The sequence below is a fragment of the Notamacropus eugenii genome, chromosome 4 (assembly GCF_028372415.1).
Source record: "Notamacropus eugenii isolate mMacEug1 chromosome 4, mMacEug1.pri_v2, whole genome shotgun sequence".
NCBI classification, from domain to species: Eukaryota; Metazoa; Chordata; class Mammalia; order Diprotodontia; family Macropodidae; genus Notamacropus; species Notamacropus eugenii.
In genome coordinates this window covers 68,847,342-68,862,961 of record NC_092875.1, presented here as the reverse complement: position 1 = coordinate 68,862,961, position 15,620 = coordinate 68,847,342, and the positions used below count along the sequence as shown (strand labels likewise).

The 15,620-nt window shown below is 50.9% G+C and overlaps 1 pseudogene; it reads right to left on the bottom strand.

Moving 5' to 3' along the window:
- LOC140499822 (transducin-like enhancer protein 2) overlaps nucleotides 1-15,620 on the bottom strand; it is an 18,358-nt pseudogene extending 2,738 nt beyond the window's left edge.

Sequence of the window (15,620 nt, the reverse complement as noted above, 5' to 3'; positions counted from 1 at the left end):
AAGTAAAACGGGCTGCCTCAAGAAGGGTGAGTTTACCATCCCCAAAGATCTTAAAGCAGATGACCACTCATGAGATGGAAGGAACCTTAGAGGCTCTAAACACCCATTTTATAAATGAAGAGACTGAGGTTCAGAGAGGTGGTGACCACCCACCCCAAGGTCGTGTCAGAGGCAGAACCAACATCTGAACTTAGTGCCGTAGATCCCCAACTCATCATTCTGTGACCCCACACTGACTGGAAAGAGAATTCCCATGCAGTTGTGGGACACTAGATGGTCCAAGGCTGCCATTTGGGGACTCTGACATTCTGTCCCAATTCTTTTGGGCCCTGATGCTTCATACCCCAGTGAGCCCAAGAATGAGCCAGGCAGGCCGGCCTGGCATCATCCCACCTCCACCCCATTGCTGAGAAGCCTCCTTCCAGGACCAACTGGGAGCTAAAGTCATGCTGTTAAAGCAGGTCCCAGTAGTGCACAGCATTGTCCGGACCACCCGTCCACAGCCGAGTCCTGTAGTCAGAGATGTCAATGCTGTTGGCCCCATCTGTGTGGCCCTGGAATTGTCTGAAGAGAAGGATAGGTCAGGAAGGAGGGAGAAGGCCATGAGCCTTCTCGTTTGCCAAGCCGGCTAGAGGATCCTCCAGTGAGAGCTCCTCCCAGCATGTAGCAGACAGACAGAGTGGCTGGTAGCCACACCAGGGTCAGGAGGCTGGTCAAAGCCTCAGATTTGCCTCAAGGAAAGGAGAGAGGTCAGAGCCATGGATCATGGCATATTCAACAACAAGGAAGGCAGGGAAGCCTGGTGGGATGCCAAGTTCAGCTTAGGGGCACTTGAATTAGACATATCCATCTGGGAGGTGGATGGAAGGAATCCAGAGAAGTTGGGAATTGGGGCTTCATGCTGCCAATCCCTCCAGCCGTGGGCCCCACATAGTCACATCTAGTACAGGTTATGCTAATGGGCTGCTGAGATCCCTTCTAACTAAAATACTGGGTCACCCCTGCCCTCTTTCTTCCTCTTACCTTGGATCTCACATTGATCCAGAGAGACTCAGAGTTCACACTGGCACAACTTTCCTAGCCTTGGGACCCTACTTACTGAATCCCCTTGGCCTTGGGTCCCCCAACCTCTCCATCCCCAGATACCCCATAATGCCATACACAGTTCACTTCTACTCCCAAATACCAAAATGCCCTTTTCCATATCTGCAGGTCCCTATTATATAGACCCATATTGTTACATCTCTACATCCCTCAGCCTCCAGCTGGCCCTCACCTGACCATGGCCTGGCTCTGTAGGTCCCATACCACAATGTTGCCGTCACTGCAGCAGAAGAAGCAGACCTTGGCATTGGGGCTGATGATCAGGGCATAGCAGGCAGGCACTGAGGATGTGAGCACAGCCTTGATGGAGGGGTGGGGGCTGCCAGATCTGACAGTAGTTTGCAGGAGCAGATGTAGTTGTCCCGGTTCTGGGTGCAGGGGAGGAGGGGGAAAGGAGAGGAGGAGCTGGGGACAGCCTCAGCACCAGGCCCAGCTCCCTGGGGAGCCACAGAATCCCAGGCCTGCAAGGGAGCTGGGGGCATCATTCAGCTCAGGCCAGAGGAGGGGAGGGGGCTTGCCCAAAGTCACAGTCCAAGTCAGGGAACAGCCCAGAGCTTCCCTCCCACTTCAGACCCCTGGCACCAGGTTTGGACAGTGGGTAGCTCTGCCAGGAAAGGACTCCATAAGGGCCAAGGCTGGGCAGCTCAGGGCCCCATTTCTTCACCAAGCAGTGAAGCTGTGCCACAGAAGTCTTGGTTCCTGGCTGGGCCACATCCCAAGCCTTCACACAGCCCTTGCCCCCCTTCTACTCTCCCCAACCCCTCATGTAGACATCCTGGATGCAGTTGCTGATGCTGACCACACAGAAGACCTCACTGTGGTGAGAGTTTACAGATGTCTGGTGTGCCTAGGGATGCCTGTGCCCAGGAGGGCAACTGACAGGAAGGGCATTGGCTGCATCCACCCATCAGCAGACGTGGAAGGAGTAAGCCCTGTAGGGGTTGGAAGGGGCCTGTAGCCAGGGGGTAGAGGCTGACCCTCCCCATCCCAACAAACCAACCCCCACTCTGCTGTGACTAGAGCACTGCAGACAACTTTACAAAGAGCCTACGCAAAGGCTTTTCCTCCAACCCATACACAGTTATTGGGATGTAGCTGGCCCTTTATTTTTCAAATATAAAGTTAGAGAAAGGCTTCAAAATGGACTCTATCAGACATATTCTGGAGAGGCATCTGTCCCCTGGTCCCTCCTCTGATACATGCCAGCCTGGGATACAACCACTTTTAAGGGTCTCAAAGAATCTTTTGGATGTGAAGTCACAAAGGAATCCAACCCATTTTCCAGATGCACCTCCAGTCACCTCTTCCAGGTAGCCCACTGGCCCTTATCAGCTAAGTGGGTACTCACGGCTTTCCCCCAGAGATCCCAGGCAAGGTGGAAGAGAAGGCAGATACCTGGATGTGGGAGTGAGATTCAATTTCCATCTGCTGATTCAGAGGGTAAGGAAGAAGAAAGCCTCAGTCTCCCTCCCCCACCCTAGATTCTCCTTGCTTCACCCCCCAAGCTGGACAGAACTTTCAATCAAAGCTTATGAGAACCTCAGCATCTTCTCCTAGTCCTGAAGGATAATTGATGACCATACATGCCCCATTAACAAATAGGATCATGTGGACTGGCCCAGTTCCAAGAAAATCCAGAGTGCTTGCCTCTTCCCCAATGGGGACCCAATGCTCAGTCACCATAGGGGGAGCAGCCATACATCATGAGGCCACTGACCTGTAGGGACAGGTGAAGGGTCACATAGGAGCTAGGCACAGCAAGGTCCCCACTGAGTAGAGTATGGGGTCCCATGCCAAAGGATGCAATGAAGGGGCCAGACAAAGTCAGGGGACTCCTCAAGGCTGTGGGGAAGGGACAAGACCTTCAGACATCCCCTCCTCCCCTCAGCACCAGCAAAGGGGCTTCAGCTCTCCAATCTCCTGAGTTGAGGGTTTCAGGAGGCCCCCATCAGGATTCAGCAGTGCCTACTGGACCCTTCAGAGGAGGAAGTCATTGAGGATAGGGAAGTTTTCCCAACTATCCCTCTTCATCTACATTCTCATTACCCTCAATTGACCCATTTGTTGCCACAGGAAATTCCACTCCCCACTATGAGGTTGCTCTCTGAAGGCCCCAGTGCCTGGCATTCATCTCTCTAGGTACGCCATTATTGCTTCAAGCTCACCACATCCAAAAAACCCAGGTCACCGCCTTCTTCTCCCTCAAATGACCCTCCGATTCAACGATCTAACCCACTTTCCCTGGGCCAATGGCACTACCATCTTCTAATTGCCACAACCAGCCACCTCTGAGGCATCTTTGAGCCCCAGCATTATACTTTATGTCCCAAGTGCTCCCAAGCTATGGGGTAAACCTTGTCCCTCCCTAGGCATTTGGTTCCCAATCTGTCAGATGACTGGATTGGACTAGATCTCTGAGGTACACCATTCTTCGTTCTTTAAGTCTAGTTAAATCTTCCAAATGTCTTCCTTATCTACTGACAGCCCACCTCTAGTGAGCCTCATGGTATCATAACTAGCCTCCATTCCTCCAGCCTATACCCTTGACATTTCTTGTACAGTCTTTTTCAAGCAACACTTTCTTCCCATCTCTTCCCTGCTTCCAAACTCCCAAAGTCTCCCCTGTTGTTTAATACATCAAAAGTCCTAATTCCTAAGCCTGACATCCAATATCCCATCCTCAGTCTCCCAAATTCCATTAGATCCCACCCTGCCTGACCAGCTTCATTTCTCATTACTCCCAGTTACATCCCAAAGCAATACATGGCATTTCAATAGGGCCTAAAACCTGAATGTCATCAGCACACACCCCTTCCCACCGTCCATTCTCAAATACACATTCAATACAGAATATAGGATTCATTTGAGTCTTCAGCCTTTGCAACTTACATCATTCTCCATTCTTAGAATGAATCTTAGTAACTTAAAACCTTATATGCTTGGAATTTTGGAATCATGAAACACAGAATGTCAGAACTGGGAGGACCCTTCTTAAATCACAGGTTGTCAGAGCTGGAGGGCCCTTAGAAAACAGGATATCAGGGCTGGGAGGGCCTTTAGGACAGAGAATGTTAGAACTAGGAGTGACCTTAGACATCTTCTAGTTCTCCTCCTCCCCTCCCCCACCCCCATTTTACAGGTCCAGAGAGGGGAACATATTTGCACAGGATGACACAGTAAGTTAGTGATGGATCTGATAGCAGAATCCAGGTTTCCTAATTTTCAGTCTCCCTTATTTCCCCTAGCCCACGGTCTGTGTCAGGGAGGTCCTGTTCCCACCAGACAGTCTTCATCCATCGTTCAAAGGATGACTCTCCCCTCCCAGGAACTGGGGTAGAGGTGGATCGGAGGCCAGGTTTCTCACCAGTGCTGTCTGCAGTAGGCAGTAGTTCAGTGCCAAGCTGATGGAGGTGGCTGGCAGAGCTGGGGCCAGGGGCGGAGGCGTCTGGGGAGAGGGAGGGGCTGCTGGGCTTGCCCATTGGAGGCGAGCTGACAGAAAACAGCTTCTGCACAGAGAACAGGAGGGGGAGGGGCAGTCAGATTTAGTCTGGGGGAGATTTGTCAGGGAATAGCTGGGGACTATATAGAGCTAATGCATTTGGCAGAAAACTAGGGAGGGTTCTATATGAACAAGCACATGTGTGTATCTGCAGGTGTCTGTGTATGTGTGAGCATGCCCACTCATGTTAGCCACTGTTTACATAGAGGGGAGCCACAGTGGATATGCTTACATAGATTTGCATGGGCATTGTCCATAAATCCACATGCATTTGCCTACCTGCAAAGTGCGCTGGGTTTGTACATATGAGTGCATGTATGGACATACACATTCAGACATGAAGCTCGCATGTATGACATGCATGGGTATACCATTTCCTGTGAGTATGTGTGTACTTCCATCTGTGGATATCTTGCTAGTTATCACACATGAGCACATATGAGTGTGGTTATAAATGGGTGGGACAGGGCAGATAGAGCCACCTGTTGGGGGGGGCGGCTCCCTTCTACAAGCTGACCCCCTTGCTCCTGCCACTGCCCCTCCTGTGAGCAGTAGGGCTCTATGACTTTGTGGGAGGGGCTCCAGGGATATCCTGGGAGCACTCCCATCCCCTTAGCATCTCTCTGTCTCACACTGGCCCCCTCCTCCCTCATCTGCTGGAGCCAGTGGGACTCAGATTGATTAGCCCTGAAAGGCAGTCCTAGCAATGATGTTTCAATCCCCAAGTCTGACTTGGCCAATCGATCCAGGGCTTAGGGAAGCAGTTCAGGCAGCAGCCAGGCAGGAAGGCCTGCAGGGCCTGGGTGCCAGGAACTGCCACATTAACTCCTTGTATACAGTGAGGACTTTAAGACCATGTTTAAAATTAAGTTGGTGAATTGAGCCATATGCCATGTAGGGGTGGGGGGAGAAGTGCTGAGTACTGAAAATCCCAGCTCTCATTTCTCCGACCCCTGAAGTTTATAAAGCACCTTTCCCATCACTAATCTGGAGGAAGGTAGCACATGTATGAAACACGTGTATTCATCTTATATAAGAACTATTCATTTTACACATGAGAAAATTGAGGCACAGAGAAAGGAAATCACCTGTCCAAGTTGACAGAGTTTGTAAGTGAGGGTAAGTCTGTACTCAAATACTGCTTTTTTTTTCTTGAGGCAACTCGGGTTAAGTGACTTGTCCAGGATCACACAGCTAGTAAGTATCTGAGGTTGTATTTGAACTCAGGTCCTCCTGACTTTAGGACTGGTGGTCTATCCACTCTGCCACCCAGCTGCCCCAAACCCAGCTTTCTTGACCCCTATACAGGCATCTGGCATCACAGGGCACTCAGTCTCCCTGTCCCTGGTGCTCTGGGAAGCGTCAGAGTCAGCAGCCCAGGGCTAGAAATGGGGTCACAATGACTGTCTAGGGATGGACTCTAATTCCTTACCAGGCTGGGGTCCTTGCCTTTGGGGATCAGTGTGGCCTGGCTTGAGGTCAAAGAGGCCAGACTGTCAGACACATCTGGGTGGGTTAGTAGCTTTGGACTGGGTGTGGGCACCAGGCTGGGGGGTTCCATGATGACAGGATCCTAGCAACGAGAAGGTCAGAGAGTTTGAGGAACCTGCACCCTCCTAAAGGGTGATTTCTTTCTCCTCAATTAGAAGGGAGTCTCTGATTGGGCTTATCTATCCCTGCTTCCTCCACCCAGCCCCAGGAGGGAGGCAGCTTCGGGGAGGGAGGGAAGAGACTTGCTCAGATTCCAAACTAAAAAAGGTGGTAAAATTGAAGCTGCATCTCAGAGGGTGTGAAGGAAGAAAGCCTAGAGCTGAGCTGTGAAGGTTGAGGTTCCCATCTCAGCTATGCTGGATATGTCCTTAGGCAAATCCCTCTCCCTCTACAGACTATATTTAATAAAATGGGAGAGGGGTAGTAGAACTAAATCAGAGATCCTTTTCTCCCGACCTGAGACAGTCAAGGTTAAGTGACTTGCTCAGGGTCACACAGCTAGTAAATATCCAAGGCTAGATTTGAACTCAGGTCCTCAACTACAGGCAAGTGCTCTATCCATGGAGCTACTCAGCTTCCCCTTAGGACAGAGATTCTCAACCTTCATTGTGTGATGGAGTCCTTTGGCAGTCCATCTGGTAAAGCCTGAAGAGCCTTTCTCGGCATTTTTTTAAATACAGCAAATAAAATATATCCATTGGATTATGAAGAAAACTAATTATGTTGAAATATAGTATAGTTTTCAATTTTTAAAAAAGTTCATGGATCCCTTGGTTAAAAAAAAAACCCTAGACTAGACAATCTCTAAAGATTTTTCAGACTCTGGGGTTTTATCATCTTAATGAGGCCATAAGGTAAGATGAGACATTTAGAAGTCATTGAGTTTTCCCCAGTCCTTTTGGAGAGTGGCAGAGGGAAGAAGGGAGGAGGGGACTCCCATCTTTCTCTCTCTAGCCTCTGTCCTAGGTCCTGTCCAAGAAATCAGGATTTGTATCTCCCCCTCAAGATACTCTGAAACTCATCCTCAATGTCCTCTTCCCAGAAAAAAAAAAAACCAAAACCTTCCTCTTGATGCTGCCACAGAGGAAAGAAGTCCCAGTTGTACACCCTCACCCCCACGCCCAGGCCCAGACTCACCTCATCCACCACCAGATTATAATCGCTCTTGTCACTGTCCTGGCAGAGAGAAAGGGGGAGCTAGATGGGAACTGGGAGGAGGGACCCCCTCATGAGCAGTCCTCAGAGGGAAAGCCAAGCTCCCCTCATCAGCAGCCTCTTTTGACCATAAGAGGTCAGAACCAGAAGGGCTTTAGTAGAGAGAACCTGGAATGTCAGAGCTGAGAAGAGGCTTAGAACATAGAAGACAACATGTCAGGGTCTGGAAAGGTCTCCAAACATATGATAGGTTGACTTTTTATTTTTTTTCTCTTTCTTTTTATTCTTTGTTACAAGCGATGGGTCTTCAAGGAGGAAAGGAACATTTTTGGAAATAAAACTCTTGTAAGCACAAAAGATATCAAGAATTAAAAAAATAAGAAACACATACCATAGCATATCAGAACTGGAAGGGGCCTTTAGAGATCATTAAAATACCCAGGCCTCTCTTTTTACAGATGGGGAAACTGAGGCTGAGAGAGAGGAAAGAGGACAGACCCCCACTCACGTAGTTTCCCAGGGGATCTTTCTCCTCCTGCATGTGTGTCTGACCAATGAGCCACTCTTCCTCCACCAGGCTCTCTGGGGATGAAAGGGATGGGCTCTGTAGGAAAATGTAAAAGGTTTATCAGGCATCCTGGAAGCAGCTATGGAGGCTCGGCTGGCTCTGGGGAGAAGTGCCCATCCCCTTCTCCAAGTCCCTGAACAAGTGTCCCCAGGGTTCCTGTAAGCTAAAAGAAGGGGAACATGGTCATCCATTAGACACAGGGTGGCCCAGCTGGAGAGAGGGCCTGTATTCTCTTAGCTCTCTTAGCAGGTCTTGGGTTCTCTGTTGAGGAAGGGGTCTCAGCTCCCATGTGCTCCGTGGTTCTTGAGGAGACCACAATGTCCTCTCTAGGGGTCAAGGGAGGTGGGTGCCAGGCTGTACTTGCTTCTTCCCATGGCTTATTTATAAATATACACACATACACACACACACACACACACACACACACACACATACGCACTCACGCACACGCATGCACACACATACACACATACACACACTCTGCCTTCCCCACAACTCTGCTTTCTTTTCCCCATCTTGTAACATGTTCACTCTGCAAGGGACAATAGAGCATATCCGTAATGGAAAATCCCCAGCTCAGCCTACAGCCCCTTCTCTTTCCCCCTTGTTTATTCCCTCTTGCCCTGGTCAGAGACTGTGAGAGCTGGGAGGTACCTTGAGACAGAGAACACAGGCCCTTAGAACACAGAATGTCAGATCTGGGAAGGGATTTGGAAACTACCTAACCGTGCCTCTTTCCCAGTCTGAGAAACCACTCCCCACAAGGTATCTCTAACAGCCTCTGTTTACATATCTCCAGTGATGGGGAGCTCCCTCCCTCCCTCAACAGACAATCCCAGTGGGGAACAGCTAGCTGTTAGGAAGTTTTTCCCTGCATCGAGTTCAAATTTGTCCCTCTACCATTTCAGTTCATTGCTCTTCGTACCCTTCACAGCCCACATTAAGTCTATTCACTCTCTCATATATTCTTAAAATATTTGAATATAGCTTTGAACCTTCTCTTCTCCAGCTACACCTTCCTAACTCCTCCAGTGGCCTGCTCTCTTGGCCTGTCCCCATCCCAGCTCCTTCCTCTAACCCAGTTCTTGAACTGGACCCAGTCTTTCAGGTGGGGCATGACTAGGATAGTCCCAGCTTTTGTCTAGGGCACCAAGCGGATGGGGCTGGTCATGGGCATCCAGCAGAAGGTGCCTCCATCCCTCCCTCACCAACCCCTCTCACAAATGCTGATGGGACATGGAGCTGAAACCAGCCTGACTGAAGATGAGGGATGTGGGCTGTCAGCTTATAGCTGTTATCTTTAACTCAGCAGGGGGGGAGACAGGGGCACGCGTTGGTCAGTAATCTCTCTAGCTGCAGTGGGGGTGGAGAAGGGAGGAGAGGCCAGCAGAAGAGTTGGGGCTCAAGACCCAGACCCCAGGATCCTAACTACCCCCCCCCCCCAACATGGGCCAAAACTGCCCAAGATGGAGAAGCCCAAGGGCCAGACAAATGCAGATGAGATGGAAATGCCACAGTAAACCCCCAAGTGGTCTCAGCTCAGGGTGGCTCTGGGAGAGGAAAGAGAGAGTCCCAGTCCCAGCCCCATCACTCACCCGGCTGCTGTGGCCTCTGCCTGCTGCTCCCCAGGCCCAGGGGAAGAGAAGGAATGAGAGAGACAGCAGAGAAGGGGGAGGAGGGAAGGAGGGAGGCATGAAGATAATAGAGGAGGGAGGGAAGGAGAGAGAGAGAGAGAGAGGAAGGGAGATGAAGAGAGAGTGAGAGAGAGAGGAAGGGAGAGGGAGAGAGGGAGAGAGAGTGAGGAAGGGAGATGGAGAGAGAGGGAGAGAGAGGGAGAGAGAGAGAGAGAAGAGGCAGAAGAACAGTTATGAATGGGGACAGCTTGCTTCCCTTCTCATCCCACCAAGTCCTTTTTCTTTTGTATTTTTGTGTAACCCTCTTTCCTCCTCCCTGGTACAGTCCTTTTCCTACCCCCCTCCCAATGTCTCTTCTTAATCTAATAGCTCTCTTTCCTCATCCCCTCCCTCTTTTTCTCTCAACCTCAGAGTAAGGCCCTTACCTGGGGTCTCCCTTGTGCCTGAGATCCTCTGGTCCTCCTTGGTAGTAGTATCAGTTGTAGTAGTGGTGGCTGCTAGCTGAGCCTGGGTGGCCAGGGCTCCAGACAGGGTTAGCAGCCCTGCTGCAGGGTGGGGGGTCAAGGGTACAGGTGGAATGTGGTGTGACAGGTGCTGTAACTGCTGCTGCTAGATTGGAGAAGGGTCCAGGTTGGGGAGGGGGACAATAGTTAGCCCCCAAGGAGGTTTACAGCCCCATTTCAAAGAAGAGCAAACTAAGGCTCAGGACAGGGGAGGTCTTATAGAAAGTCAAGGGTAAAGTAGAAAAGAGGGACTTGGGGGCATCCGAGGTCTGACCTAACCAAGCGTCAAACTCCTTGGCTTGGCCCCAAGCCCTGGACAAAACCTCAGCCTGATGGATGCTGACTCACCCCGATAATGCTGTTCAGCTCTGCTGTGGTCACTTGTTTGGCTCTCTCCACAGCCTGAAGGACTTGTGGCTGGTGCTTGGGATAGGAAATACATTGAGGTAGGGGTAGGGGGAAGGCAGCAGCAGTGGGGAGATGGAACAGAGACACCTTGGGGTGATGGAAATAGCTGACTCTGAATTGATAGTTCCTGGGATCGAGTCCCAGTTCTGCTACTTAGTACCCGGAGGACCTTGGGTCAATAACTTATACTCTCTGGTCCTCAGATTCCTAATCAATCAATCAAATTTATTAAGTGCCTATGAGGTGCCACATAACAGGCTAAGCACTAGAGACACAAAAAAGAGGCAAAAGATTGTCCCTGCCCTCAAGGACATTACAATCTCATTGATGAGTGGGTTGCAATGGGTGATCTCTAGGCTCCCTTCCAGTCCCAAATCTATTTATGTTCTTTCTGCTACCTGGGTCCCCCTTCCACCAGACTAATGTGTTAGGATACCCTAGCCCAAGAGCAAACCAAGCAGCTGCTTAATGTTTGTTGAACTGATGGACTGCACTGGGGATAAAGATCCCTGTCCCTTATCAACCTCTGTCCTCTCACAGTCCAGCACCCTGAAACAGAGAGGTAGGGTGGATGGAGCATTGAACTTAGCATCAAGAAGATCTAAGTTCCAATCCTACCTCTGACTATAGTGGTTGTGTGATCCTAGACAAGTGACACTGCTCTGAGCCTCAGTTTACTCATCTATACAATGAAGTCACTGTATTAGGTGGCCCTTGGAGGTCCTTTCTAGTTCATAGGATCTATATTCCTTTGATCCTCCCTTCCCTGCCCTTCCCAGAAGCCCCAAACCCACCATGCTCACCTCCTGCTTCACCAAGGGGATGATCTTGGCACAGATAGTGCTGAGTCTTTTCACAATCTCTGCCTGGCAGAGAGACAGATACAGAACAGGGTTAGGCTGGAGGCATGGGGAGGAAAACAGTGTCTCCCAGTTCCTCCAACAATCCCTTACAAGGAAAGCTGGAGGCAGAAGAAGAAGAAGCCCTCTCCACCCTCCTTGGCCTCCCTATGATAAGGAGCAGCCCCAGCTCTCCTGCTTCCTCTCTATTGCTTTCCCTCTCTGAGTCAAGGCTTCCTCATCTGTTCAGAGAAGATGGTGGCCACTGACCAGCCTTCCTCACAGGGGTGGAAGGGAGATGGAGAAGGCTGTTCCCCAACTGAAGAGGCAGGAAGGAACTGGTTCTTTCCAGAGAAGGGCCAGGGCTGAGTGTGTGTGTGTGTGTGTGTGTGTGTGTGTGTGTGTGTGTATGTTTGTTCCCTTGAACCCTTCTGTCTGTGAATGTCTATGAATGTCTGTGTGTGTTTGTGTGTGTGTGTTTGTACCCTTGAACCTGTCTGTTTGTCTGTGAATGTCTACGAATATCTGTGTGTGTGTGTGTGTGTGTGTGCATGTGTGTGTCTCACTCCCACGATCATAAAAGGAGCAAACTGGGAGGGAGGCCTCTCCAGCTGGAGAAATATGGCTGTTGGATTCACCACTCCGTCGGGCTCTGCTCCAAACTAATTTCTCTGGCAGGCAGCCCCGTGATGACGGGATTGATGGATCTGAAGAGTGACAGCAAATTACTGCCGGAACAAAGCAGCCAGCCACAAGAATGAGGACAGGGGGAGGGGGGTAGTGGGAGGGAGGGGGAGCAAAGGCACTAGCAGAGAATGAGGCTGGGCAGGGCACGGGCGCCTGGTAGGGGATGTCAGAACAGAAAAGCACCTTTAGAGATCACTCGGTGCCAGCCCCACTGTGACCTCTGTCAGCTCTCAATTTCTCCATGTGTAAAATAAGGGGATTGAACCAGAGGATCTCTAAGGTGACATCTATCTTGGAGGTACTGTGCTCTAAGGACCCCTAAGAAAAACAAGCAGATCAGTGATTTCATTGTTGTAAGGAGGTTAGTGAGAGGATGCCCTCCACAATTCACAGTCTTATAAAGTTACCTTAGTGTGGGGGTAGGGTGGGGGTTGGGGGTCACACAGGTATTATGTGTCCGAGACAGATTTGAACCCAGGCTTCTTCATTCCCAAGACACCTTACCTCCCTCTACGTCCTATCTTCTCCTAAGACCTCTTCTAGTGCTGATAGTTTACCTTCTATATTCTCAAGTCCCTTCTGGTTCTGATGTTCTATGAGTCTGTAGTTCTACCCTTTCTCTCATTTTATATCTGGGGAAACTGAAAGCCAAGAGGTGGGGAAGGGACTTGCTCAAGGTCACAAATCCAAATGAGACCTAGATATGTTGAAAAGCAATCTGTTTGGCTCCAACACCGATCCTAGAGGCCTAGAGTGAAATACTCCACCACTAAGTCTCTCCCTTGTAAGGGTTACCTGTGAGTATGGCTAGGATCCTGAAATCCACAGCCTGCTTCCTCCCCCCTCACCTGCTTGTGCATCTCCAGGTTGAGGCCATAGGACATCTCATAATACTGAAAGGCAAGGAAAGGCTGTCATCAGGCATAGGTGATATCCTTTCCTGCCTTCCCTTTGGTGATCTCAGTGTTGGGTCAGAACTAACTAGCCCAGTTCCTGACACTGCCCTCCCCATCCCTCTACCCTACAACATACATATAGGTCCCGTCAGACTTGCATTTATAGCATTTAGTCCTATATCACTTATCCTAGAGAAATCTCTCCCAAGCACTACTGATCCCCAAAACTCTCCCATTTACTTTGTTCCTGTGGGCTGGGGTCCAGCCTAGTCCATCTTGACCTTATTACTGGAGCAGCCTCATTGCCACCCTCAACTCCTAGATTGCTTCAGAGAAACCCCTATCACTACTTCCAAGAGCAGGAAAGGAAGGTTTCTAACACATTCTCTGTCTACTATTAACGACCTTGGCCTGTACTTTTCCCTTCCCTTCAGGACCCACTGGGACTGAGAGAGAAGCATGCCCATTCTCTCCTGGCTTCTGAACTTCTGATTTCTAGCTCCCTCCAATCCTAAGCCCTTACTCCATTAGCCTGAAGAGAACACACTCATTAAAAGGAACAAACACCTCCCAGAAAACTATGAGTTATGGCCTAAGATCCTCCACAGAGGGGTACGCTCAGGGCCCTCCGGTTCCGTTATAGAATGACACAGTCCCAGCTCTCAAAGAACTTAAAGACTTTTACAAGATGAGGAGAGGGGTGTGACATTATGAGTCCAATGAGGACATCTATACAAAGCATTCTGAAAGCTTTAAATCACTATGAAAATGCCAGTTACTATTCTAGATGATCATCTCGGAAAAGCCAGCATAGGCAAGTAGTTTGGTTCAGGGATGGGGAATCTTCAGCCTGAGGCTACATGTGACCCTCTAGGTCCTCAGCTGTGGTCCTTTGACTGAATCCAAACTTCACAGAACAAAATCCCCTTAATAAAAGGATTTGTTCTGTAAAGTTTGGACACAGTTAAAAGGCGGAATCCAAGGACCTAGAAGGCCACGTGTGGCCTCGAGGCCAAAGGTTCCCCACCCCTAGTAGAGGGAAGCACCCTGCACCTGGAATGAGAGGATGTCCTGCTTAAGTCACTATGAGATTCTGACCTTTTCCTTCCTTCCCAAGGATTCAGTTTTCTTATCTGTAAAATGGGTAGATGGGTGAGTGAGAGAGGTATGTTAGAATAGGTGATCTCTAAGGTCCCTTCCAGCTTGAATATTTTGTGATTTTTAGATTACTAAATCCAACTGCCCTTCCTTGAGTCATTTTAGAAATAGTGAAATCGAGGCTCAGGGAAGAAAAGACCTTCCCTAAGGCCTTATCATAAGCCCAAGGCAGGGTCAAGGACTGGAATTCAGATCTTTAGAGTTAAAACAATCAGTAGAAATTAGGATAGGGTTGGAGGTTCCTGGAGCAGGCTCAGTGTGCCCTTCCCTCACCATGACGTAATGACGCTGCATCTCGGTCTTCTCACTGGCCAGTTTTTCACACTCCAGTTTGAGGCTGGGGAGATCAAGGAAAGGGGTAGACCCAGCCTCAGGAACTGCCCCGCCCCCGCTTCCTCACTTAGATCAGGAAGTGCCCTGACCCCCAGCTCCTACAGGACCTGGATATCTCCCACTCTGAAGTCAATTCCTAGGATGTTCCTGGCTCTTCTTCCCTCACCTGGCCACGCCTACTCTGGCCCCACCCCTCCCCTTCTTTCACTATTGGTCCTTGGAGCTTTGGGCTCCCACCTTCTTTCCCTTCCTATTGGCTTTCCCCTCACCTGCTCTTAGGTTCCTCCCTCGAACGCCCTCCTTCCTTCCCCCCCCGGCCACGCCCACTCCTAGACCACGGCCTATTGGCCCTTAGTTCTCCGAGGGTCAGCCCTCACCTGTACTCTCCCACTCTCCGCCCCATTGGCCCTCTACGTACCCCTGAACACCCCTCCCTCAGACTTAAAGCCTTAGGCTCCTGCACAAGGTGAAGGTTGCGGGGTGGAGGGGTCAGCCCTCCAGTCCAGCTCCTCCTCCCCGCCTCACCTGTGGTACTGAGCCTGCAGGAACTGAAATTCCTCCTTCATGCGGTCGCATATCTCCGGGACCGAGAACTTGAAGGGCTGTCCCGCCTGGAGTGGAGCGTGGTCGGGGAGATACTAGGTCTCAGGACCAGACTAACCCGATAATCTCTCCTGACCCTCGGGTCCCCCCCACCCTCACGCGCCCTGGGAATCCACTCACCGGAGGCCTGCCTTGGGGGTACATCCTGCGGGGCCCAGCCAGCTCCACCCTGTCCGCGAGGGCACCCCAGTTGCCTCCAGTTGCCCTCCAGTTGCCCCTCTTCGCCCCCCCGCCAAATGTTGAGGAGAGCCAAAGGAATGAGGGAAGACGAGAGGGAGGAAAAGGAAAGCAGGACTGAGGATAAAACCTAAGGAGAGACAATGAAAAGGGGATGCCGCAGAAGGACCCAGGAGTCCAGGTCTCCCTGCAGAGCGAGGCTGAAGAGGGGGGAAGGACCAAAGTGGCAGGGAGGTGAGCAGGAGCTGGGGAAATCGGGGCGGGGGGGGGGCGACGAGGGAAGCTAGGCAAAGGGCCCTAGAACCCAGGAGTTCCCGGCTCCCCAAGGCCGTCTGGAGCTGGAGGGAGATAAGGGAGCGCCTCGGGGCTCCTGCTCCAGAGGGAGAGTGATCTCAGCTGCCTCTTTTCCGAGATGTGCCAGAGGAAATGGGCAGGAGAGAGGGGAGGGGAAGGAAGGAAAGGGAGAGGGAGGAGAAGAGCACAGCGGGCGGGGGGTGGGGGGGTGGGGGGGCGGGGAGGTCCGGAGCGAGGTGTGGATGTCGGGCAGCGGTGGCAGCCGCAGGGC